The 27,825-nt window shown below is 37.7% G+C and overlaps 1 protein-coding gene and 1 long non-coding RNA gene across 3 annotated transcripts in view; one reads left to right on the top strand and one right to left on the bottom strand.

Annotated features, from left to right (window-relative positions):
* FHIT (fragile histidine triad diadenosine triphosphatase) overlaps positions 1-27,825 on the bottom strand; it is an 854,985-nt gene that overhangs the window by 464,634 nt on the left and 362,526 nt on the right. The gene's annotated exons all lie outside the window — the stretch shown is intronic.
* On the top strand, positions 304-22,767 carry LOC117083073. Of its 2 annotated transcripts, XR_004436928.1 has the most exons (5): positions 304-557; positions 1,012-1,109; positions 9,740-9,809; positions 21,227-21,327; positions 22,564-22,767. It is a non-coding gene; the product is annotated as an uncharacterized LOC117083073 (long non-coding RNA). The 2 variants fall into 2 exon arrangements; XR_004436927.1 differs by lacking the exon at positions 9,740-9,809.

Here is a 27,825-nt window from a genome sequence, read left to right on the forward strand (position 1 = left end):
TTACTCCTTTCTGTATAGTCAGGTGAAGGTATTGCTTTCCAAAGGAGTTGTCAGAGGAATCATGCTATTGTTAGAAGTGGAAAAGGCCTGCTGCTTCATTATTTCTGTGCAAAAGAAGAGCAAATACAGCGGATTTAGTAGCAAGCCAAGTAAAGCCAGGTACTAAAAATTAAGTTGGGTCAAGAGTTGGTCTTTATTCCTGTGATTCCCCAGTCCACTGGGTGGAACAATGAACCAGCAGAGCAGCCTGAGAACATGTTACATCATAATCTAGAACATATAGACTAGCTGATGTCATGAAACTGTCATACTATATGTGATGCTCTCTGACATCCCCTATTCTATAAAATTTCTTTTGTTTTTCTTTTTTAAGTTTGGTGAGACATACTAAATTGAATTCAAAATCCATCAATGACTCATGACCATCAGTTAGAAACATTCCAGACTGGGAACCTTTGGAATCACAGGAGTTGAGAGACTGCCAGCTTACTTCATTGTCATCTAATTGTGGGCCCTCAAAGGGCAATGTTCCAAATGTCATCTCTTCCCAGCTTTGTGTAGGTGGTGGGAAAATGAAGAGGGGTAATATGGAGAGAATTAATGTCAGGAGAATAAGACAGAAAGGGCCTACAATTCTGTAGTTTCTTCTAAGACTGGCTTCAGGATTCCTCTGAGTTTAATATTTCTGTTATGTTTTTATCCTGAGATATGTAAATTTCCAGAACATTCAGGGTCAATTATAAGACTATTAGAAAGATTTTTATTTAAACATAAACTCAAAATCATTCAAGGATAAAGAAGAAATCTACGAGAACTCTTGAGTAGGTAACCTACAATTCTTCCGTGTTAAGGAGCGAGTAGAGAAAATTACTCTTGTGTTTCTAACTGGGGGTGTTAAACATAGGTGACTAAAAATGTGAAATATACCAATGTACAGTATAACTCTATTGCTTTAATTGAGATGGCAGATACTAATATTCTTTTGCTGTACCTTATCTAAACATTTTTAAGGCCTTTACTAACCCACTGTGTGATATTCAGAAGAGGATGATCAAGAAAGTGAGTGACCTAGAGAACACATCATGGGATAACCAATAAACATAGACAAGGTAAGACTTGGGCACTAAGGATGGGATTAGGAACACAGTGTCTCCATCCAGAGGACACTACTGGGTCCAGGCTATCAAGGAGACACATTGGATTGTGGTGTTCCCTGAGGTGCTAATGAGAGTTCTGTTACCAACAGGACTGGGATAATCAATTCTCCTTCTCTGCATCCCCTTTCCACTATTTTAGGGCCTGATGTTTGACAGTCACCTAATGAGCTAAATGAATTCTACAAATTCGGCTCTACCATGTTGGATTTGCTCTTGTGGATAATACTCAGCAGACCACTATAATTTCTAGCGTGTCAAAATCTACTTTTGATCTCCCCCTTCTCTAGGACATATCCGTGGCATTTTCCTACACAGGACCAAAATTACTTTTAGAAAATGTAATTTTGTATAAAATAGGAAAAGTAAATTATATCATTAAAATATGAAAAGGATCCTCTTCTAATAAGATCTGTCCTCTACAGGGCATCCATGCTTTGAACTTTAGGAACAGCATTAAACTGAAGCACCAGTGTCTTTCTTCTGGAATCAGAATTCTTTTGTTGCCTTTTTTGGGGGAAAAAAAAAAAAAAGGCTGTCATTGAACTTATTATTAGGTTTCAAAAATGTGACCAAAGGCAATAATAGACTGATTTATTTTAATGCTACACTGCTCTTAATGGCATTTGCTTAAAAATGGGCCAGCCTTTGAAACACCCTGACACCACACACTGGCATCTACAATGTTGAGGTTACTGATTCAGTTTCATTTCCCAAGATGTCTTTCTTTACTCCTTTGTCCAACCACCCATTCTTCTATCCATTCATCCATTCCACAAACATCAACATTTATTGCCAGGCCTTAAGGACAGACAAGCGGCAAGAATAAAATGCTTCCTGCCTCCAACAGAACTTATTAACGTTTGGCTGAGAAGACAACCACTTCCCCAACTTAAAATAGAACAATGTGGGTGGACAGTACTCAGTCCAGTTTAAAGAGACCATAATACCTAAGTTTTGGTCATTACTCTCCCCTCTAGCCTGGGCTTTATGTTTGGTTTAGTCATTTAACCACCATTATGTCTAACAGCATGTATGTTCCACTGCTGATTTTACCAACAGAGGCCAGTCTCACGGTAGGAAACATGGCTCCCAATGGTATCTTATAAACCAACATGATCGTCTATGCTAGATTTCAATCATCATTCTAAATTCTATATTGTGGGTTTGTATTTCTCAGTGCCAATACAAACCACAATAATATCTATTTTTTAAGAGATGGAGTCTCACTATATTGCCCAGGCTGGCCTTGAACTCCTAGGCTCAAGTGATCCTCCCACTTCAGCCTCCTAAGTAGAATATCTTAAAGTCCAGGGCCACACAGAGGAAGAAAGATGCTACACTTGGTAGATAACCAGAAGAAAAAAATCATTTAACAACCACCCCACCCCCTAAAAAACCCTTTCTCTCTGCAAAATGGAAGAGCCATCTAGAAAGAAACAGAATCATTCATACATATTTATTTTAAACCCAATAATTGACCACCTATTGCAGTACTGAAGTTCATGGCCTACATGGGATTTATTACACTGATTAGTCCACTTCTGTGTATATTTAACCTATCTCATAACTTTTTTTAAACAGTCGATACTAATAAATAGCTAAGTTAGTCTAAAATATATTGAATCTAAGACTACCCAAATTTTCCTCAAACACCCTAACTAGACCCCAGTTAAACTTCTTTTGGAGTTTCAGGGAGAAAAAAAAATAGAATGCTTTAGAAATCCTTGACTGACTTTTGTTACATTAGCTCAGTAGAAGCACTACAGCCACCAAAACCACTCTTACCAGTCAGTTCTCCATAGCAAGAGATGGCTGCCTGTCCCAGGAATGGCCACTCATGTCTTCTTAGGATACTTCAGGAACAAAGAGGAGAAAAATAATCTTGGAAATTCTGTAGACTGTTTTGACTTTTTAACCCATTCATTCAATCCATAAAAATGAACAAAGTGCTATAATGTTACAGTGGAAAGAGCATCTTTTCAGAGGAAAATAGCCGGAGTTTTAGTCAAGACTTTGTCACTAATTATCATTGTGCCTTTAAAGCTTATCACTTCACTTTTCTGGACCACATTTACTTACGACAAACATGAGGAAGTTGGACCAATGACCTAGTAGCGCTTGTTTCTGATTCTCACAGTCTGAAGTCAATGGATGTTTCCTGCAGGGGCAAAGCAATGCTTCCTCCACTTTTTCTGACTCCTTTCAAGTTCTCCTAGAGAACCCCTAAGATGATTCATAAAGAGAAAGGAGGTGCTGCTGCCCAAGCACACGTACTTTGTCACAGTGTGTGGTCAGGCAGTAGTTGGCATTAATTTATTTGTTCACAGTTGTACATGAGACATTACTGGTAGAGAAGTTATGGTTGCCTGACTGTAGATGTGTAATTAATTCTGGAAAAGGATGCTATAAAATTACAACCCAAACAATCTCGGCAGGTGTCACTGTAGTCAGGAGAACATTATCTTCACAAACACTCATTATTTATTTATCCTTAAGTAAGAGAAGGTCCCTACCAGCCAGCCTAAAAGTGCTGAGCTCTGTTTCCCATCATAAGGCCAAGAATTAGCAACTTTGTAAGATCAAAAGGGGGTTTTATGTATGCTCTGTCTGCATGCAGGTCTAAGTGGAGCCATGACAACTTGAGGCACCTTTGTAGATTTTTCTCAAGTTTATATGCAGAATGGCACTCCGTAGCATCAGTCAGAAGGCTACTCCCATGCCCCACTTTGTCTATGACCTCAGTTTTATCTACTTATATTTATGATTGTGGAGCTTAGGATTTCAGTGATAGAATAATTTGTTTGACACACTACAGTAAAAAAAATAACTCCAATAGAAGTACACAGACACACACACACACACACACACGGCTGTAAAATTGGTAAAATATGAATAAACTCTGTGGATTGTACCAATGTTAATTTTCCAATTCTTACATGAGGCTATAGTTACTATAGTTAAGCAAGATGCTAACTATAGAGAGTTTGCATGAAGTGTGCGTGGGTCTTTTCTTTGCATTTTTGCAACTCCTGTGAATGTTGAATTATTTCAAAACACAAAGTTAAAAAAATGACAACCACCAAATAATTAAGAAACCTATACCTTTAAAGGCAAGATTTAAAAAGTAACTGGAAAAGTTCAGGAAATTGTGTAATGACATGGTTCATCATCAGTGAATACCTCTCCTTCAAAAAATATTTGTGTGATAATAAATATCCCTGAACAAAGGCATATAAGTCACCAATATTCACTCCCAGGAAATAAGGACTGTCTCTTTCAAAAAATATTTAGAGGACCTGAGATGACCCTTTTCCCCCAGGTTACACCAAGAGTTTTCATCACTGAAAACTCCTTTTTGCAATTCATAGTTTTGACAAATAAGATTTTAGTGATGTGTCTGTGTCTGCAGATACACCGCTCTGTACAGCTATATAATAACTATTACCTGGTTAACCTATGTCAGCCCATTTGAACTATCTTTAAGGAACACAAAAACATATGTATACACACTGGTATGAACATCAAATCATTCTTAAAATATTTGATTTAGAAAAAAATGCAAGAGAGATGATCGTTAATATCCACAAAAGGTAACACAATCTCACAAATAGACAAGAAGGGAACAAAGAAAAACTAAAGGAAAAAAATGGGGGCAAAGACAGGCACAGGAAGACAAACTTCGCATGTTCTCACTCATTAGTGGGAGCTAAAAATCAGAACAATTGAACTCGTGAAGACAGAGAGTAGAAGGATGGTTAACAGAGGCTGGGAAGCATCGTGGGGAGGTGGGTGAATAGTTAGTGAGTACAGAAAATAGAAAGAATGAAGAATAACAGCTAGTGTTTGATAGCACAAAGTGATTGTAGTAAATAATTTAATTGTACATTTTAAAATAAAAGAGTATAATTGGATTGTTTCTAACACAAAGGAAAATTGCTTAGGGGGATGGATACTCCATTTACTTTGGTGGGATTATTACTCATTGCATGCCTGTAGCAAAATAGCTCATGTACTCCATTAATATGCATACCTACTATGTATCCTAAAAAATTAGAAATTAAAAAATGGGCAAAGATATGAAGAGGTATTTTATTTATTTTATTAGAGACAAGGTCTCAGTCTCTCACCCAGGCTGGAGTGCAGTAGCATGATCTCAGCTCACCGCAGCCTCCACCTCCTGGGCTCAAGCTATCCTCCTACCTTAGCCTTCTGAGTAGCTGGGATTACAAGCACGCATCACCATGCCCGGCTAATAGATATATATATATACACACACACACATATACATTTTTTTTTTTTTAGTAGGGATGGGGTTTCACTATGTTGCCCAGACTGGTCTCAAACTCCTGGGCTCAAGCAATCTGCGTGACTCGGCCTCCCAAACTGCTGGGATTACAGGGGTGAGCCACCCTGCCCGGCCTGAAAAGGTATTTTTAAGGTGGAACAATATAAAGAGTCAATAAAAATGAAAAGATGCTCAAATTTAATAGAAGACAGAAAATGTTAAATAGAGAAAACAATGAGATGTCATTTAGACCTAATGCATTAATACAAATGAAAATAAGGGGAAACTCCTACTCTGGATTTAGATAAATGGATATTCTGGTACATGGTAGATTAAAATATTACTTTTAAGGCTTTATGAAAGGTAATCTAGCAATATCTATAAAGATTTAAAAAGTACGTTTTCTTAAATCTAGTACTTTCATGCCTGACAATCTAACCCATTAAAAGTAGGTTATTAGTGAGACCTCATTTCTACCAAAAAAAAAAAAAAAAAATGTAGCCAGGCATGGTGGCATGCACCTGTAGTCTCAGCTACTCAGGAGGCTGAGGTGGGAAGATAGCTTGAGCCTGGGAGGCGGAGGTTACGGCGAGCCAAGATTGGGCCACTGCTCTCCAGCTTGTGTGAGAGAGAGACTCTGTCTCAAAAAAAAAAAAAAAAAAAAAATCATATGAGTTTTTTGTACAGTGATAAGACAAAACAAAACCACACAAAGGCTGGATCCCACCAGCAGAAAATAGTTTTAAAATTATGTTACAGATTGGACATAATGAATTAGATTTTTACAGTATCCTGGAAGGGATTTCCTCAAAGAATTAATGAAAGATATAAGAATGAGTAAGACTCCATTTTTGTAAAACAATGACTGAAAAATCCCTCCAGATATGTATGTGTAAACACACATATGTATTAACATATTAGCAGGTTGACAAATACGGAAGTATAATCACAGGTCAGAACGTCCCAAATTCTGCATCCTGGCACAAGTATAAGATAAAAACTTTTATCTAATACTGAGGTGGAAAGATAAAGGTTGTTCATCACCAGAAATGATGAGCCAAAGGATACTGACACCTAAAAAGCAGTATTTGAGCAAAGGAGCTGGGGAGTTCGAAAGGCAGTTGTTGCCTAAGGAGGATTCTGGGAGCACTCCAGGAAGAGGGAGGATAGAGCATGGTGGATGAGGCGGGTCACGTGAATGGGAATGGGATAGTACCGAGTGAAAACATGGCAACAAAAGGACCCAAATTTCAGAAATATACATATATACATGTACATAGATGAATACATATGTGTATTATTGAATTTCATGGTCATATTTATGCATTTTTGGTGCATCTTAAGTCTTAAAAAATAACACTTAAGACTGGGCGTGGTGATTCACGCCTGTAATCCCAGCACTTTGGGAGGCTGAGGCAGGCGGATCACGAGGCCAAGAGATGGAGATCATCCTGGCTAACATGGTAAAACACTGTCTCTACTAAAAATATAAAAAAAAACAAACAAACAAACAAAACCGAATATTAGCTGGGCGTGGTGGCGGGCTCCTGCAGTCCCAGCTACTCCGGAGGCTGAGGCAGGAAAATGGCGTGAACCCCGGAGGCGGAGCTTGCAGTGAGCCGAGAGCGCGCCACTGCACTCCAGCCTGGGCGACAGAGGGAGACTCCATCTCAAAAACAAAACAAAACAAAACAAAACAAAACAAAACAAAAAAACACTTCAAAACGAGCCCAGGTAAATGATCTTCCAGTAATTTCTCCCTTGAATTTCTTGTTCCTGCTGCTGTTAAAATCAAGAGAGTACCGTATTTCTCCCTTTGCTCTTCTATGATCCAGTGCTTATGATAAGAAAACCATAGTCCAACACACCCTATGTAAGTTATTCTGTATGTCTGAGCTTCAGACGTAAAGGAGCTCTTTCAGACTTCAGAGTTATGAGAGTTTCTGAATAGCCACCTGGCAAATCTGGGTAGATGTTGACTTTCCCAGCAGGCCATGATTTATTGCCAAAAGCACAATTTTTTTCTTTTGTTTTGACTTAGCATGCCAGAAGAACAACACAGGACTATAAGAATTAAACCTAATCCATTATAGCTAAGCTCTCTAAGGCGTAAACGCGGTAAGGGCTGCAGCAAAACGAATTTATCAATCATGCAATGCAGGACCCCTTTAAGCCTAATTATTTAAAGAATGCAAAACAGGTGGACAGTTCTACCATTAAATTATCCTGTTTAAAGAAAATGCCAACTTGCTAAGCATTTCGAAGTGGACAGGCTATTTCAACAGAGTACATTGCTGAATGTGCGTGTGTGTAATAATAAAAGAGGCTGCCCTTTAAAAAGCCCCACACCATGTATTTTTACTAATTTAATTTTGTGTCAACTGTACTTTTTGGTTCACTCCAGTTGCAATTACTACTCTAGTTTAATTTCACATATATTTGCATTATTTCATTGAAACCCTTACCTCAGTAAAGGGTAAAAATAGGCCGGGCGCAGTGGCTCACGCCTGTAATCCCAACACTTTGGCAGGCCGAGACGGGCAGATCACGAGGTCAGGAGATTGAGACCATCCTGGCTAACACGGTGAAACCCCGTCTCTACTAAAATACAAAAAAAAAAAAAAAAAAAAAAAAAAAAAAAAAAATTAGCCAGGCGTAGTGGCGGGCGCCTATAGTCCCAGCTGCTTGGGAGGCTGAGGCAGGAGAATGGCGTGAACCCGAGAGGCGGAGCTTGCAGTGAGCCGAGAGCGCGCCACTGCACTCCAGCCTGGGCAACAGAGGGAGACTCCCTCTCAAAAATAAAAAGAAAAAAGAAAAAAAATAAAAGAGTAAAAAGAGATACCTCCCATCAGACCCACCTCAAAAGAATATACGTGTGTGACAACATACATACACAACTAAGTGGGATGAAAGTGAGCTTTAGAGATGTGGGATAAAGGAAAAACCATTTGAAAAAAGTCTCAGAACACTTCTAGGAAGACTGTATTTACTTCCTCATCCAACAAAGTGCTATTTCAAATGTGTTAAATAAGTAGGGAGTGTGTCAGTGTCTGTGTGTGTCTCTGTACTAAGAAGCATCCAGGAAAAAAGAGGGGAAAAAGTGAATATAAAAATTTAGAAATTAGAATATTTACTTTTAGTTAAGAAAATTTCTAGAAAGCTTTATTTTGGTATACAAAATGTAACACAGTCATCTCAACAATCGTGTCTAGTCATTCAGCAATCAGCCGCCACTGACAACCTACACCTATCCTTCCTTTCAATAATGGTCTTCCAACAGACCTCGAAAGGCTTCTATATGGGTCACTTTTCTTACTATATCTATATTTTTTTCCAACCCTAATCCTATAGGTTCTGAATGATATTGAGTTTCTGGTAAACTTTAAAATGTTTTTCTTAGATCCAGCTGTACTGAGTATACAGCAAATTTAGAATCACCACCCCACAGTCCCTCCCCTGACAAAACATACTATTTAATATGGTGGTGATGAGAACAACGTATGTGACTACCTTTGCTTTTTAAAAAGGCAGAAACCTATAGAATCTGTATGTGAGATCCACTCATTGTTTCTATAAAAAGATCATTCTGATATGTTTTAGGGCATTGTCATTAGAATGTGTGAAAAATCTATAGGCTTACAAAACATGGAAACTCAAGATATTGGCTGGTAAGGGCATGGTAGGAGCAATGTATTCTTAGAAGAGAGGCTGCATCATTTACTGCAGACAAATTTGAAATTTTCTGTGTGCAATTGAGAATGTAATCTCTTACTAGATTAAATTTTACAGTTTGGGAAGGTGAGGAGGCTAGTAAGAGCAAATTGCATGAGACAAGAGTATAGATATCCAACAAACACTGAGGCAACCAACCTGAGCCAGTTAGTACTTGACGGCAATGCTTTTATTAGAAACGCTTTACTTATGACCTATTACCAGCGGTTCCTCTGCTATTGAGATACATTTAAATCTGTCATTTTAAATGTGTTTACACTTAATGTGTGTACAAGAACTGCTGATAAAGGCAAGCGTGACATGTCATACTGATGACGTGTTAAGCAGAGGAAATTTCCACCGCCACAAGCAACACTTTAACCTGATGAAACATTTTAATCACATTTTTATTGAAGAAGATTACTAAAAGATGCAGACTTTCAGAACTTGACAAATTTTCTTGATCCTTCGCCAGATCAGAGGTAGGCAAAGTGTGCTCTGAAATTACCTCCCCACAAATTGTAAATTCATTTTCTGAAATTAGATATTGACATTTAAGTATCATATAAAAGTCAAACTTTTCTAGGATGGCTGAGAAGTTGAAAATCCTAAATGCCTACATTATGAGAAAAGAAGTTAAGGCAAAGGCCAATATGGTGAGTAATTTTAACATTACACTTAGCATTTAGCCCCTATTCTGCATTAGTCCCATGTTAAGAACCAACTCATTCTTTATATCCAACATATATATTTTCAATATTTGCTAAGAAATAATCCTCTTTTCAAAACATTGGTTATTATTTTTTACAAAACTTGGTTTCTCAACAGTATAATTCTGTGTTTGCAGACTATAAAAGTATAGCTCTGAGAATATGAAAGAATATAATCACTAGGACAGGCAATTGATTTCTGTGTGGGCAAAAATTTTAGACCTTTTTTTTAGGTGAATGACATCAGACAGCCATTTAGCGCTAAGTTTCCATGACTACCTGTAAAATTGAGATATCATTCATTCATTCATCTGATAAATATCAAGAAAACATCCACAATATTTCAAGTACAGAGACATGTGACAGAGAACACACTGGTTTTGCCTTTAAGGACATTTATAGTCCATTTGCTTTCTATCCACTTCGACTCAGACATAAAGAATATTTATCAAATATACTGGAAGTCCCAGAATAAGGGTACTCTAAACACATCATTCAAATTTCAAAACAGAACCTAAAAAACAAATGCCAAAACATTTACCCAACGTATTCAGGTCTTACGAACCTAGTGATTAACATATTTCTAATACGTTATTTCAGCTATACTATAGCTAAATGGTAAAACATAACAAAACAAACTACTTGGTTTATTTAGTTTATTATAAAGCCACACTTAGTAGTATTCCAACTCAGTGCTCTTCAGCAAGTATGTGCACACCTATATTATGTCTAGGCACTGTAATAGTGGCTAGGGACATGATGACATGATGACCTGTTAGAACCCTGTGACCTTGAGAAGCTTATGGTCCAGAAAGACAGACAAATGTGTCATTCACTATGCGATATTCCTCTCAATCTCTTCCTCTCACCATCTTTCTTACATTCCTACCCCTGATTTGGTCCAGGCAATCCACCCATCTTCCAGAGCCAAGAATGTTGTTGAGCCAATAGTAGAAATCTCATTCCCTCTGCAAAGGATTTGTTTAGCAAAGTTGTGTGACCCAGTTTCAGCCAACAAGGAAAGTGAGGGAAAAACGGTTCAATAGGGCTTTTGAAAAAGACATGGAACCAATCCAAATGCCCATCGATGATGAACTGGATAAAGAAAATGTGGTACATATACACCATGAACTACACAGCCATAAAAAGGAATGAGATCATGTCATTTGCAGGGACACGGATGAAACTGGAAGCCATCATCCTCAGCAAACTAACACAGGAACAGAAAACCAAACACCACATGTTCTCACTCATAAGTGGGAGTTGAACAATGAGAACACATGGACACAGGGAGGGGAAAAACACACACTGGGGCCTGTTGGGGGTGGAGGGGTGTGGGGAGGGAGCAAACCACCATGGCACATGTATACCTATGTAACAAACCTGCACATTCTGCGCAGGTAATCCAGAACCTAAAATAAAAAATAAAGTGTCAATCCAAAAAAAACCAAAACCAAAAACAAAAACCAAAAAAAGTTTCTTCACTCTTTCCAAAAAGAGGTAAAAGATAAACCCCACTGAATGTAGAATTTGGCATATGATAAATACGCTATCCTTAAATCATTGGGGAGAAGATGGAGTTTTGATAGGAACCGTTGGGACAAGTGCATAGTCACATGAAGAAAGGTAAAATCAGATCCATTCCTTAGACTTTAAACCAGGATAAATTCCAAATGGATCAACTATTTAACTATGAAAACTAAAATTAAGGACTAGAAAAAAAAAAAAACATGGTAATATGTCATCTCAATAATCTAGGAACGGGGAAAACTTTTCTAACAATGATTTAAAATCTCGAAGTAATAAAGAAAAACATGGATACCTGTGATTACATAAAATATTCCAGAAACAAACTGGGAGAACATATTTGTAAGCTTTACTAGAGATAAAAATCCCCAATATACAAAGGGCTTCAAAATCAGAAGAAAAAGAGCCAACAATCACACTGAAAAATGAGTGAGAAATATGAACTGATTAGCTCATAAATCAATGCAAATGGGTCTTATACATCAGAAAACACACTAGACTGTGCTTTTAATAAGACAAATGCAATCTAAAACAATACTGAGATACCATCCCTCACCTATCTGACAGAAAAATCTTAAAGTTCAACAATATAGTATGTTGACCAGACTTAGCAAACTAGGAATTCTCATATAGTTGTGGTATAAATACAAAGTGATGTACGCAAACCCTATGGATGGATGTTCATCAATACCTAGCAAAATTACGTATGTATTTATCCTTTGACACAGAATTCCACTTCTGGGAGTCTATCCAAAAGACACACTGGCAAAGATAAAATATATGTTTGCACAAAGCAATTCACTACAGCATTATTTATAATAACAAGGTATTGAAAATAAAAGTGTTTATAAATAGGAGATGGAGTGAGAAAAAAACATGGTACATCCCCATGATGGAGTACCATAAAACTGTAAAAAAAAAAAAAAAAAAAAAAAAAAAAAAAAAAAAAAAAAGAAGAAGAAGAGGAAGAGGAGGAGGAGGAGGAGGAAGAAGAAGAAGAAGAAAAGAAATCATTCTAGAAAGTGCAACTGCATACTCTCCAGTCTATTTTTCTAATGAACAAAAGAAAGTTGAAGAAAAATGTATAGGGTATATATAACTTTTCAAAGAAAGGATGGAACACAAATATAAATGTATTTATATACAAAAGTGTATGTACATCCATATATATATGCAACCTTATGTATATATTGTATTTATATTTAATAAACTAAGTATTAAAAATTTGGGGAAGGAAGAAATAGGGTATGAGAGAGATATAGAAGTTATACTACTTTGAACATACTGGTTTTATAGATTGATTTTGAAATCATAAATATTCTACATAATTATAATGCAAAATTAAATCTAAAAAAGCAATCTCTATAAATTGGAAGTAAAATAAACCTAATTTCATATCCAGTTGCTGACATAAGTACTCACAGAGGTGCTATTTCTAGCGATTTTATTTAAAATACATAACAATTTAAAGGAAAAGTCTAAACTGCTCATGGTAATTATATTATTTGTAGTAGGATTGATACTGATATTCTGAGACTCTTGTGCATGTACTGTGAATAAATCAAAGCATTTGATGGTATCATTAAATGCTGAGGTTTTTGTTGGGAAAGGAGAGTGTGGCTGAAATGACATAAAGATACGAGATCAATGGGGTAAGGCATTCTGACTGGAGAAAATCACACTCCCAAAGATGAGCTTACAAGTTGCCTTAGCTGATTCTCCAGGCTTCTGTTTCTAAAGCTATTGTCATGACGTCTTTTAGTGTTTGTTTTTCATATGATGAGGTCAATATATACACAAATATTAAAGTACATTTACATGTATATACACACATAAACTTATTTAGATAGCATGTTCTCATGCATTGATCACATTTCTGATTTGAAATAATAGTATACTAGTTAAATTCTTCCGAGTTGACTGTGGCCGAATCTGCCATGCCCAGCATCAGACCTCGCATTCTTTCCCACCTACTTGTTTTAAGCTGCTGGCTCCTTGCAGTCACTTGGCAGAAAACTTCTCCTTAAACTTGCGTTGTATTTCTAGCTTTCACTCATCAATATGAATTTTGATGCTCCCAGTGAAAACCAATTTAAGGTATGGAGCATGTTTAAAACAAGGACTGGCTCCAGCCACACCCTTAATTTCAGAAAACAAGCCTCTGAGGCACTCCCAGGAAGCCATGTGGTATCTTTTGGTAGAAAGAATCAAAAACACCGTAGTATAAAAACAACGTTAGGGTATTTGTTGAATTTAAAAAGTTTAGCTAATGTACATGACAGCAGACCTCAAAGTATCAGAAGAAAGACTCCCAAAACGTCTGTAACAGAGCTTCAGATAGAACACATCTCTTGAAATAATACTAATATCTATTTTGGGGATAATATAAGACATTTTCTCCAAAACACATATCTCTTTACCATAACGGGAGACATATAAGTAAGTAGAAAGATCTCTGAAGACAACTAAGTGTAGTTTAAGCAGTAAAATAACAATCTAATGAATTAGTCAGATAAGAAAAAAATCTATGGGGGAGGAATATTATTTAGTTTGGGAAAATAAATATGGTTTTCAACATAGGTGAAATATTACTGGGACAGAGGACAGGAAATAATACTAGGACTGGGACCGGATATGAGAAAAACAGGATGAAATGGAAGATGTGAGAATTCAGAATAGACACAGAAAAAGGACATGGCGGAGCAATCCTGGGCACTAATGATTTTCTAAGAAACCAGGAGATCCAGGTGCCTGAGGACTGTTCCAAGTGGAGCAGCTGTCTATCTCAAGGATTTTGCTAACCCCAGAAGCCATTAGCCTAGTGCCCAGGGAATGTTTAATACTGAGATGCTTTCATTCCACCTGAAAGAAAAGCAAGAGAGGGATCTCCCTCTCTCTCTCTCTCAAAGTACCTAGTACTTTATGATAGCTTCACTGGTTTCTTGTGTTGATTATTCAAGATTCCTTGGCTGACGATGACAAGAACACAAATCAAACTAGCCTCAACTAGAAAGAGAATTGGCTTATATAACTAGGTATTCCAATGATAGAGAGAACATCAGACAAATCTAGATCAAGGCACATACCCTTTTTTGCTCTCTCTCCCGCCATCTCCTTTTCTTTCCATCTCTCAATTCTGTTTGTCTCTGATCAGCTTTTGGCCTCATATTCTTCTTCCATGAGCAGGCTCTGAAACCCCAAACCCACAGCTTTTTTATATCAAGTCTTCTCTCTACATAGATCAGATTTCACCAAAGGAATCTTACTGAGAGCCACGTAGGAGATGCTTCAGCTTCCTGGAACAATCATTGGGGCATATTCCTGTGACTCAGACATTGGACAGACCCAAGTCAAGCTCCCACAGGCCACTACACTGGCCATTCCCAGCACAACCACACAGGATGGGGAAAGAGTTGTTTTTTCCAATGAATCCCAACAACAGATTTTTCCCACTATCCTTCCAATAAGACTATTTTTCCTCCAAGGGCATGGCCATCTCAAATACTTTTGGCCTTTTCCATACTTTACCACAACATCTCCTAAATATATGCTTCATAATTAAACAAATGGAAACCAGAATTTTTATTGTACACATCATCAATAAATTATTTTCACAGATTGCAAACACATTCCTTCAATATTCCATTAGCTGATTGTGATCACCTAATCAGCACATGAAATCTATTCAGAGTATCAGGAGCATAAGAGAGACAAGGATATGTCAATTTGAAAATGCCATCCTTAGAAAGCATGTCTACCTACATCTCCAATCTCTAAGTCATAAATGGAAAGCATTTAATGTACTACTAAAGATTTTTATACCTGAAAAATGGGATGGTTCAGGTAGCCTAAGGATCCTGCAACTGTGATGTGTGGAACACAGGTGTTGTGCAGAATAATCTCATGTAATAAGAAGTTCAGAGAATGGTCATGACTAGTGCAAGGGGGAGAGCTAAGTAGATATGATTCCAGGCCCTACCCTCACTACAAGCAGAAGGTCCAAGCTTTCATCCTCTTTCTTATTTGAGAGCTTCACATTAGGATTTTTTGGAAAAGCAATTGTACTGCCAAACCAAAAAACATACAAACAGCCAAAAAATTGTATTAGTCTAATCACCTCATTATACCACAGATGAAACAGTTCCTAAATACAGATCCTAAACTTGCTGTCATTCAAATTTCAACACAGCTATCCTTTTACTTCACCAGGCTGCCTTTCTTAATTTGATTTTACAAAGGAAAGCTTTTTTAAAAAAAACTAAAACTAAAACTAAAAAAGCATATGCTTGAGTTCTTAGACTACACATAAATATTTAGGCTGTGCTTATCAGAATTTTAGAATTCTGAAAAGCCTCCCTGAACTCTCAAAACTTCTAAAAGCCATACCATGCTGGTGAGGCTGCAGAGCAAAGGGAACACTTACATATTGCTGGTAGAAATGTAAATTAGTTCAGTCACTGTGGAAAGCAGTGTGGAAATTTCTCAAAGATCTTAATAACAGAACTACCATTCGAACCAGCAATCCCACTACTGGGTATATAACCAAAGGAAAATATATCTTTCTACAAAAAAAGACATGTACATTCCTATGTTCATCGCAGTACTATTCACAACAGCAAAGACATGGAATCAACCAAGATGCCCATCAACAGTGAACTGGATAAAGAAAACATGGTACATATACACCATAGAATACTATGAAGCTTTAAAAAGAATGCAATTATGTCCTTTGCAGCAACATGGATGCAGCTGGAGGCCATTATCCTAAGCAAACTAACACAGGAACAGGAAACCAAATACAACACATGCTCATTCTCACTTATAAGGGGGAGCTAAACATTGAATACATATGGACACAAAGATGGGAACAAGAGACACTGGGGACTGCTTGAGGAGGGAGATGAGGAGGGGGACATGGATTCAAAGCCTGCCAGTCATGTACTATACTCACTACCTGGCTGACAGAATCATTCATCCACCAAGCTTCAGCAACACTCAGTTTACCCATGTAACAAACCTGCATGCACACCCCTGGAATCTAAAATAAAAGAAGATAAAAATAATTTATTCAATTAAAAAAAAAATGGGCCAGATGCGGTGGCTCATAGCTGTAATCCCAGCACTTTGGGAGGCCAAGACAGGTGGATCATGAGGTCAGGAGTTCGAGACCAGCTGGCCAATATGGTGAAACTGAAAATACAAAAATGAGCTGGGCATGGTGGTGCACACCTGTAATCCCAGCTACTGGGGAGGCTGAGGCAGGAGAATCGCTTGAACCTGGGAGGCAGAGTTTGCAGCGAGCTGAGATCGTGCCACTGCACTCTAGCCTGGGCGACAGAGCGATACTCCATCTCAAAAAAATAAAATGAAATAAAAAAATAAAATAAAATGCCACACAAGCATCAAATGTGGATAGAAGAAGAAATATCTACCTACGCCTCTGCTGAAATGTCAATGAATCTATCTAATAAATGCCTGCAATAGGCTACTTAATTAAAATGAATAGCTTTAGCAATCACCTTGGTTGACAACATTCAGAATCAGGAGCAAATAATAGTTAATGCTTATTCTACAGAATTTCTCTTCCCTTCCGTACACAAAACATGTACACAGCTTAGCAACACAAAATTTCCAATAATCTATGAGAGAACACTTAAAGATTTTACACTTAAGAAGAATAATTTTTGAATTAATTTTGAATCTATTTTCCAAAACTAAATGACTTTTTAAAGGCCTAATTTATAATTACCATTATAAATAAAGACATACACTGCAAGTATTTGGCACACGTAATTATAGTAAAATGAACACACCCCTATCAAGCACATCTTTGTAGGTCAAGATGGCAATAAGAAAATATTTTTCACTCTGGTCCACAGTGATCAAAAGGAGATCAACACTGAAATTGTATTTCAGAATGCCACCAAAAGCTTTGACCAGGAAAGAGAAGCAGTGCTGGCCAGTTGCCCACAAGATTGCATACTACGTTAGGTTTTAATACATTTCAAAAACAAAGATAATTTGTATAGAAACTGTGACAGTTTGAAGAAGTTCGTTGGTATAATCTTAGAAGACTGATCTAAAGACAGTCTAGGACAGCTGCATGCAATTCTAGGAGTCAGATCTGTTTGTTTCCAAGATAAGCGTCAAATACTAATACAGATAAGAGCTAAAACTAAAATACCAATTCAGTGAAAAAGCTAAAACCCAGAAGACGTTTTATTTCATTACCTGTCTAAAGTTCTTTTTAACAGTGATAGGTCATGTTCTGTTTCTTCACTGGGGTAAGGTAGAATATCTGAGTGTCCCAAATATACTGAAGTTAGAGACAAAAATGCTCACAAGCCATTTAGAAAATGATTCATTGTACTGTCTACCTAATACTGGGCTGAAATACATTGACTGCTTAGAGTATGTTTACAAGTATGTTTACAATCTGCTAATCCTATAGCTTGCACTTAAACAAGGCTGGTTGGATAGATAATCCAGACAAATGCAGGGTTCCATAACAGAGCAGTTTTAAATGTCTTAGGCTATCACCTAAGCCACAAACAAAATTGATTTTTCCAGACATGTTCCAGTGTCTGCTTACCCTTTCCTGCTACCAACTGTCATCTCACTCCCCTGATAAAACTCTTGACATGTTTTGCAGTATCTTCTACTCCTTTCCCATTCCAAACAGCTGTCTTCCCTTCCTGGCAGAAACTCCCTGACATCTGGATACTCAGGATGGCTACTGTTATGACGGACAGATTCCATTTTATCCAACTACCCAGCTCCGAGAATATAAAAATGAGCAAAAGGAGGAGGAGTGTAATAGTTTCACCAGCTACACAAATACTAGTTCAAGTAATGACTGTATTAAAGTATTAGCATGTTGAATAAATTTCTTTTAAAAGTCCAATTTTGTGACATCTGTAAAATGATACAGAATGTTAAAATGCAATGATTCTGAAAGAATACACAATGACAGGCTTCCTAAATTTCTATCCAGGTAATGACAACACATCCAAGCCCATAGCTCAAACATAGGATTTCTGCTTCATGGCGTAATTTGATATTTTGTTTACTAGATTTAAGAACAAGAACATGTGTGTTAGATGAAGACAGATGAGTCGAAGAAAAGACAAAACATGAGTCACTTTCCTTGAGCTCACTGCCATATCCCATCCATCACCAGTTCCACTTTGTGCTGCTTCCTAAATATGTATCATCTCTTGCATATTCTGCTACACTGCTTTCTTAAACTGTTTTCCTATATCCATTCTTCCCTCTACTTCAGTCTATTCTCCACAAGCAGCCAGAGTGATTTTTTTTTTTGAAGTGCAAATTGGGTCATATCACCCCACTATCCCCTTTCTAAATCCAATCAATGGTCCCCCTTCCTTGTAGAATAAAAGCTACACTAGTCCACACGGACCCTAAAGCTTTGCATAACTCTTGTCCCAGCTTCTCTCTGGCTTCATCAGGAGCCTGTCTCCCTCTCGCTCAACATATTCAAACCACAGTGGCCTTCCCTCCTTTATATCCAGATGCATCAAATTTCTCCCATCCCTAAGGTCTGCTTCAGTGCCTTTCTCTTTGCCTGGCTCCCTCCTGCCCATGGTTCAGATCTCAATTTATATGTCACTTCCTCAAGGAATTATTCTGCAATCAACAGCAATGTGTTAGGTATCCTTTTATATCTCTCATGGGATCACGGAATTTTTCTTAGTAGCACTTTTGACAACTGTATTTAATTAACATATTAAGTCAGACATTAAAGAGATTTGCAAAACTATAAAGCAATGCCATTCTCGATTTTTGGTTTTGAATAATAGTTAATTTTTGTTTAAAAATGTTATCTTAATGTGCAAAATGTGAATTATTGTCTTAAATAGAGTATTTTTTAAAAAGTTTAATTTCTAATATGGCAAATATCAATAGATTTAACAACATAAGCAAAACTTCTTTCGGTCATCAATAATTTTTAGGAGTATAAAAGGATTCTGAGATCAAAAATTTTAAGAACCACTGAATAAGAAATTAAGCTATGGCTTGTGAAATTATGAGATACTGCATTTTAAATCCTTTAAGAATACTTAAAATTGTACTTAACTACACTTTATGTAGGAAACAAAGCTTTCATGTAATGTTGCTACCTTAGAAAGAAAATGCTTAATTCTTATATACTGCTAAGAGAATTATAACAGGATTGTTCAGCTAGGTCATAAGCAATATGTCAATTATAAAAGAGTTGATAGGAAAGTTCAACTTCCTATGACAAACATAGTTTACAGATTTAAATGAACAATTTTTTCTTTGAAAGCATTCTAACAAATGTTATCTTTAATAACAAACACATATGGCCTTTAAACTTTCAAGGCAAAGATTCTTGAAAATCATAATTAAAACAAACCTTTTGATCTTACAGAAAAGTTCTTAACAGAAGAGTAATAAATAATTTTGCAATGACAAGATGGTGAATATATGCTCAATACTAATTACTGTCATGATGACTGTGATATCAACAAACCCATATATGGTACTTTCCTAACAGCTTCACAACTTACAACAAATTAAATCCTTCCTAAATTTAACTTATTAAATGTAAACTTATTTTTAACTTATTAATCAGCCTTAGTTACTATTATTAGTAGCCCAAGGATATGTAACTTACCCCACATCTGACAGCTAAATAAGTGACATAAGTGAGGTTTGAATCCAGAGTCTGAGTTCTTAACTCTATACTGCCTGCCTACCTACCTACCTACCTACCTACCTACATACATATGTATAAATTAACTTTTCTTATTCTGCTTCTAAACAAAGGTAAGGGCTACCCAATCAATGCTTTGTGTTCTCCCAATACTCTTTCCTAGAGCTTCTTCAAAGGCTCCCATGAAGCACTGGTGAAACTGGAAATCACTGAATTTTACTGCCATTTTAACCAAAGCTGAATCAAATAATTTAGAACTTAATATTTATTTAGCTAGGGTCTATCTACCCACATTACTCTTATTTTGTCCACAAATTATCTAATTTCCTATTACACCTGGCTTTGCTTATTTTGGGTTTTCATTGTTCTTGAAGATTTTTCTGGCAAATTCTGGATTTCTGCCCCTCGTAATTCTTCTGTGGACATTCAATGTGAAATACTAATGTTCCTAGGCCACTGGGAAGCTAATGCTGTGAAATCTTTGCTTTGCAATAACCCTATACTTTGTTCAATATCTATTTCATCTGTGCAACAAATATGATAAATAATAAAAGTTGGGAGTCTCCAGTAATTGAAAGGAAATTCTACCCAAGGTCAATGTATTTATGTTAAACAAAAGGTAGTTTGTATTCTCAAAATGAATTGAGTTACTGGGTCTGACATCCTCCTGATTAAAATGTAAACTTATTATTGAGTAAGGAACTTTGAACATAGTCAAAATTTTAGAGAAACTTCACTTTAAAATATATAATTAAACAGAAGGCTGTAAGTTCATCTGACAGAATATGTTTACTTTTGCTGAAATGTTAATGATGTCAGTGATACCTCCCTGTCCCTTCATTAATCTAGGGAAAATAAACTATATGTTTCTCCTCAAAGCTTTGTTCTCCTCACTCCATTTCTTCTTGTCTTCACCCAGAAGCTAATGAAATAAAAGCTTCAGGGCTTCTTACACTAACACCCCTTCTAAGATCTTATATCTAAATGTGTGGTTACAATTGTGTAGGCTTTGTCCTAAAGAGGATAAAAATTGCGTAAGATTCAGATGCTACCCACCCTGGATCTGCCTTACCAGAGTTGTAAATATTTCAGTCAACTTGCAATTACTGCTCATATTTTTGTTTCTCTGTACTTGCAGCCAAGGAAAATCCTTTGGAGTGGCTCATAGACATCAGTCCCCTGGATACAAAATCTTATTTTGGCAAGAAATTGGCAAAGAATTACAAGTCAGGATAGATGGTAAACATGAATTTTAGATCTAAATTTCTATCAATAGGTAATTAGATGAAAAACAATAATAAGGTAGATCCATATCAGAGACAAAGTGGAGGCCTCTAGTCCTAAATTAGTCTGAATAATTTAGAAATGTAACTTTAAAATGTTTGGTTTGGGGAAGATTTTATGTAAAAATTCAGGTGTCAAAAATCAGACCTGATAAAACTGGGTATAAGTGCTCTGGCCTGAATATATTTCCTACCTATCTCCCTTCACTCATTTCCAAGGCCTGCCTGTCCCCACCGAACTTAAATTTACGCAAGCCCAAAAGCTTATTATTAAAGCTTATTATTATTAGTCCTCAAATTATGGAAATAATGCCCAAGAGATACTAATTATTAAAAAATAAATAAATAAACTGACATAATAGCATTCATAGTATGTTTTAACTTTTATTTTAAATGATTAATATCATAAACTCTAAGATGAATTCAAATGATTTATTACGGTATGCAGTATTTTTCAATATTCAGCAGAAAAGAGTAAGCACAAATTTTATTTTAAATAACATTTCCTACCACCTTTAAATATAACTTCAGTAGCAGACATTATGTGGATGGTTTGGCTAAAGAAGGACAAGAAAATAGAACCTGCTCAAATTCATGCATGGTGGTAAGAAAAATTCAGGGATCGTGGCACCAAATATCTTGTTTTCCAGGATGGAGCACAGACTGAGGAAGCACAGATTATACATTTAGAACCGACATTCATTTCTTCACAGCAGTATTAGAAAAGCCACAGTCAATGCCATTTCCATCTAGCTGCATCTAAGCCTTTCTGGGTACAGAGAAATATCTAATTACCCAATACCACTGGAGCAACTTGTGGGGATTGTTTTAATATATATTCACAGCATGTGTCATTATGGCTCCTGGCGGCTATTAAAAGGGTGGGCTAGCAACATGAATTAACAATAACACATTTGGTATATTATGGCTTTATAATGCCTAAAGCATTTAGCTAGTCTCCTTATTATTCTTAATGTGCCTTACAGCTCAGAAGAATCACGTAAGTGTGTATTTGGCTGGTCCCAAATGCTAAATGGAAAGCAAAATATCTCCTAAAAGTAGTTCTGAGTAACTGCTATGTCTAGTTTTCTTCCTTTTTCATCAACTAACATGGCATATGTTATAACCAACAGATTGTTCTGTTTTCAGACCTTTTTTCTGTTTTTTTTTTTTTTTTTTTTTTTTTTTTTAGGCGAGCAGAACAACTCTTAACAGTAGACAACTTCACCAGGAGAACAGCAGTTCAGTACAACAGGAAGGCCAGTGTCTCCCCAGTACCACCTGCCTAAGCTACTATAAGGGTCCCCCTAACAGAGATACCTGCCTCTATTCACTCTCCTACAGCCCATTCTCCAGTCAGCAACTACAGTCATCTGTGAAAACTATCAGATCATATCACATTAGTCTTCAGCTTAAAGTATTCCAGTGGCTTCGATATGTGCTTAGAACTCCAGCCTAGGTGGCAGAGCAAGACTCCGTCTCAAAAAAAAAAAAAAAAAAAAAAATGCAAACTTCTGGTCATTGCCCACAAGGCTCCTTCATGCAGTGGCTGCCTACTTATCTCTGCAACTTCTCTTTGTACCATTCTCATTACTAAACCTGAAACATGTCAGCTCATAGTCATTCCACACTTTTGACATTTCATGGACCCTCAGCCTGGAATACCTTTTCATAGATCTTTTAATGACTGGCTTCTTCTGCTTCTTCAGAATTCTGCCTGAAAGTCACCTCCTCAGAGACTACCCTATCTGTAGCATCCATTTTTTCCCAATTCTCTATTGCTGTCCTATTTAAGTTTTTTTTTTTTTTAAATTAGGCCTAGTATAGTGAAAATAGTTGGGTGTTTTTTAGCATGATTTCTTGACTATCCCTATATAAATATGGGTATGCACACACATGCATACACACACAGAAATTCGCATTCCATTAGGAGCATGGCCTTATCTATCTTTCCTATTATCACCTCCCCAGTACCTGGAACAGATACTGGTAGGCAGTGAGTGCTCAAAAAATTATCTGGCATGGACAAACGAACCTGCTAGTTAAATATTTCCATCCAGAAGACAATCAAGGGAGCTCAATTTGGGAATATATTCAACTCAACTGTTTGAAATTACATCTAACAACACAGGAAATCATTCTCTCTTATTTATTTATTTATTTATTTAGTCATTCATTCATTCATTTATTCATTCATTCATTCTGGGCTAGTATTCAAGTCCTAGTCCCTCTTAATAGGGCAGAAAAAGTGTAAGCTCTCGAGAAGAAATTGTATTCTTCTACCTTCCCTCGCATGTTCTTCAACTTCAGTCACTCACCCACCATCTGGTATGGTTTCTGCCATTTCTGTGTATAACAGGTACCAACTTTCACACAGTGCTCTTTTCACCTTTTTACAGTAGGCTCACACTAAGTATTAGGTTGGTGCAAAAGTAATTGTGGTTCTTGCCATCAAAAGTAATGGCAAAGGCCAGACATGGTGGCTCACGCCTGTAATCTCAGCACTTTGGGAGGTCGAGATGGGCAGATCACGATGTCAGGAGTTTGAGACTAGCCTGGCCAACATGGTGAAACCCTGTCTCTACTAAAAATACAAAAATGAGCTGGGTGTGGTGGCACACGCCTATAATCCCAGCTACTCAGGAGGCTGAAGCAGGAGAATTACTTGAATCCGGGAGGCAGAGGTTGCAGTGAGCCAAGATCACGCCACTGCACTCCAGCCTGGATGACAGAGCGAGACTCCATCTCAAAACAAAAACGAAAACAAAAACAAAAAGTAATGGCAAAAACCGCAATTACTTTCGCACCAGCCTAACAGTAATAACTTTAAGATAAAGAGTTTGCTAGGATAGTTTTGCCAGAATTATATTATAATTGCTCTTTGGCTATTAAAACACATACCCATAGGTATACATTTTCACATATTTTTCCATCTAATAGTCTCTTCCAACATTTGGGAAAACTGGATTAGAGATGAAGGGAGACTTTCTTCCAGGGATAGAAGCTCCCCTCAGGCAGCATGACATTGCAGAGTCCCTGGAGGGCTCCTAGTTTTTACTACGCACTCAATGGTGTCACGCTCTGTGCTTTATTTATTACAATACCCCTTTGAGGAGGTATTCATATGTGTTTTGCAGGGGAGGACCCAGGTACAGGGAGTTTCAGTCAATAGGTCAAGGTCACATAGCTAGCAAAAGGCAGAAGTCATATTCAAATTCAGGTCCATCTGGGCACCAGATCCATTCTTGGAACCACTGAATCATACATCTTTGCAATGCGTAAGTGATCCGTGCTTTGTTTTACAATACCCTTCTTTCCTAAGGTAGTAATGCAAGAGCTTTTATTTACTTCTTTTAGTTACTAATCTAAAAACTGCACACACACAGCTTCCCTTCAATATTCCCAAGTAACAAGCTTGTTGAAAAACCCTACTGAAAACAAGCGGAGCCTTCTTTTCATTACTCAGTGATTTTTAAGTGTCGCTAGTCTAATCACTGTCTTTTATACCATTAGACTTTTATTTTCATAATTATAGGCTGCCATAGGCTTCTTCCAAAGCCCCCTGCCAAGTCTTCATTCCTACATACAGGTGCTAATTGCTTTCTTAGCACCACTGGTTATTCTCTGAACCTTTGGATTTCACTACCTACAATAGGCCCCTGGGTTTTTCGCCCCTTCAGTAGCCCTTAGCACAATGGTCACAGCACTCCGTGGCTGACTTGGTTCTGCCCCACAAGTCTCATCTCCTCATTCTCAAAGTGGGGTCAAGTCAGTTCTGTGCCCATGCTGCCTCCCGTTCTCTCTCAATGCTTGGTTGTGATGCTTGATCCTAAGGTTAAAGCAACTAAACTGTAGTGGCTTTGAAACAAACTTGTATGTTTCCTCCTCCCCTCCATATAGTGTGAACTATATATATAATTTAAACATTAACAATAACAGCAAACTCTTATCGAGTTCCTATCAGTCTCCACATCAAAGCCCCTCAACAAATTTATTTCGTAAAAAACAAACAAAAATGAGCAAACCTCCCTGTGGAGGAGTACTCATTTTATTTCCCTTCCCTATCTTCCAGAAGAGAACACTGAGGTTCACAGAGGAGAACCCATTCTTCCTGGTTCCAGAGTCCCTATTCTAAAGAGCCACTACCCACTATCCTTCCTGTGAAAACTGTCCCAACCTGATCCTGATGCAAAATGATGGCAAATAACAGGCAGTAGATAGATTTTTAGAGTAAAAAAGAAAGAGAAGATAGTTAATTTAAGTTGTGAAAAAAATTCAAGAAGGAGGATGCTTCCTTTCAAGACCTAGAATCTGTTCCTGTATGTCTTTCACTTGTTCGTCAGGGAATCTCTGAAATGCTCCCTTCACAAAGTTTCTCCTTATGCTCATATCCCTCCTAAGCCGTCCAGAGGGTACCCATGAAGGCCCAGTTCACTGAAGCTGCCTGACATACTGATGATCACTCTCTAAAGCATCCTCTTTTGGACAACAAATTATATGACCACCCAAACCATAATGTCTATGAGGGCAGGGCTGTATCTTATTCTCGTTTTTATCTCTCACCAGGATTTTCTTTATTTTATTTTATTTTATTTTACTTTATTTTATTTTATTGAGACAGGGTCTTGCTCTGTCACCCAAGCTGGAGTGCAGTGGTGTGATCTTGGCTGAAACCTGTGGCTCCCAGGTTCAAGCAATTCTCTTGCCTCAGCCTTTCTAGTAGCTGGAATTACAGGCACACACCACCACACCTGGCTAATTTTTGAATTTTTATTAGAGACGGGGGTTTCACCATGTTGGCCAGGCTGGTCTCGAACTCCTGACCGTAAGGGATCCATTCACCTAGGCCTCCCAAAGTGCTGGGATTACAGGAATGAGCCACTGCGCCCAGCCAAGATTTTCCGATTTTAAATCAGTACTAGAATACTGCTTGCTAAGTAGTCTTCCCCCTAGGCTAGGTAGAATTTCGCCATTGCTAAGTCCTTCACAGCATTCTGTGTTGGTCTCTCTTACAGAAATTATCACATGCCAACTTTAATAGTTCACAGACCATATACGCCATGCTTTCATGGCAAGCCTGAGTCTCCAATAATCTCTGTATCCCTAGATACTTGGTTAGCTAGTTTATCCAGTGATGTGATTAACTATATGCTGACCAACCAAACTCAATATTCTTTTGATGTCCTCATTTTGCATGCAAACTCTTACTGTCCTTTTGCCAATGGAAGAGAAAATTTGAGAGTTGTGAGATCAGTGATACAACAGGTGCTGGAGGAAAGAAGACAGAGTATCTGTCTGCACCTGGAGAACAGGAGAAAGTTTAGAAACAGGGTTAAAGGACTAGGAGGTGTTCTCTAGGTATAAATGTCTGGGTGTTAGGGATGGGAGACAGTTGAGAGAACCTCCCAGGAAGAAGGAAAATACAGGGCAGATACAAGACAGTCTGCATGCAGAATGGTGTGAGTAGCTTGTGTGGCTCCTGATGGTTGAAGTTTAAAATCAGAAGGGAGATTTGAGTAGACGTTTACTTCTCAGCAGGCAGTTCTGTTAAATACCAGAGCAACAGTAAATAAGCATTTAATGCAAAACTTGCCCTCTTAAAACAGTGACTTTGGGATCATCCAAACTGCATTGTAACTGAAGATAACAGACAGACAGGGGAGCAAACAGAAGACCTCAGGACAGCTTATTCGAGGCTGAGACAGAATACAGCATTCTCTCTCTCCACTTTTGCACTTCCCTCAACAGATCTACAGAACTGCAGAGGACCAAGTCCTGACCAGGAATGTGATCATACTAAAGGGAAAACAGTCATTTCAACATTTCTGTGGGTCCCTGTGCTGAAGGGACCCAGGGAGTCTGGGTGCTCTGTTTACAAAACATAACACCAATCATGGGACAAAGCTATTTAGCAGAGCAGCAATGGGACAGCCCCACAGGGAGAGAAAGGGTGACGAGATGTTAACAAATGGTCTCAGGGGAATGCATTTGAGGAAGAAGGACCAGAGGACTTGTACAACAGAGCTGTCTTCTGTTCAACTAAAAAACATTGTTGGCTGGGCGTGGTGGCTCATACCTGTAATCCCAGCACTCTGGGAGGCTGAGATGGGAGGACCACCGGAGGTCGGGAGTTCGAGACCAGCCTGACCAACAGGGAGAAACCCTGTCTCTACTAAAAATACAAAATTAGCTGGGCATAGTGGCACATGCCTGTCATCCCAGCTACTCAGGAGGCTCAGGCAGGAGAATCACTTGAACCCAGGATGTGGAGGTTGCGGTGAGGCCGAGATTGCGCCATTGCACTTCAGCCTGGGCAACAAGAGTGAAACTCCATCTCAAAAAAAAAAAAAAAAAAATCAAAAACCAAAAACCAAAAACACTGCCTGCACTATACTAACAAATTCTGTAATCCCTCTCCTTTACCCTAAGCCTTTACTTTGTCTGCTGCACACAA

The sequence above is a fragment of the Trachypithecus francoisi genome, unplaced genomic scaffold, assembly GCF_009764315.1.
Source record: "Trachypithecus francoisi isolate TF-2019V2 unplaced genomic scaffold, Tfra_2.0 Lachesis_group0, whole genome shotgun sequence".
Classification (NCBI taxonomy): Eukaryota; Metazoa; Chordata; class Mammalia; order Primates; family Cercopithecidae; genus Trachypithecus; species Trachypithecus francoisi.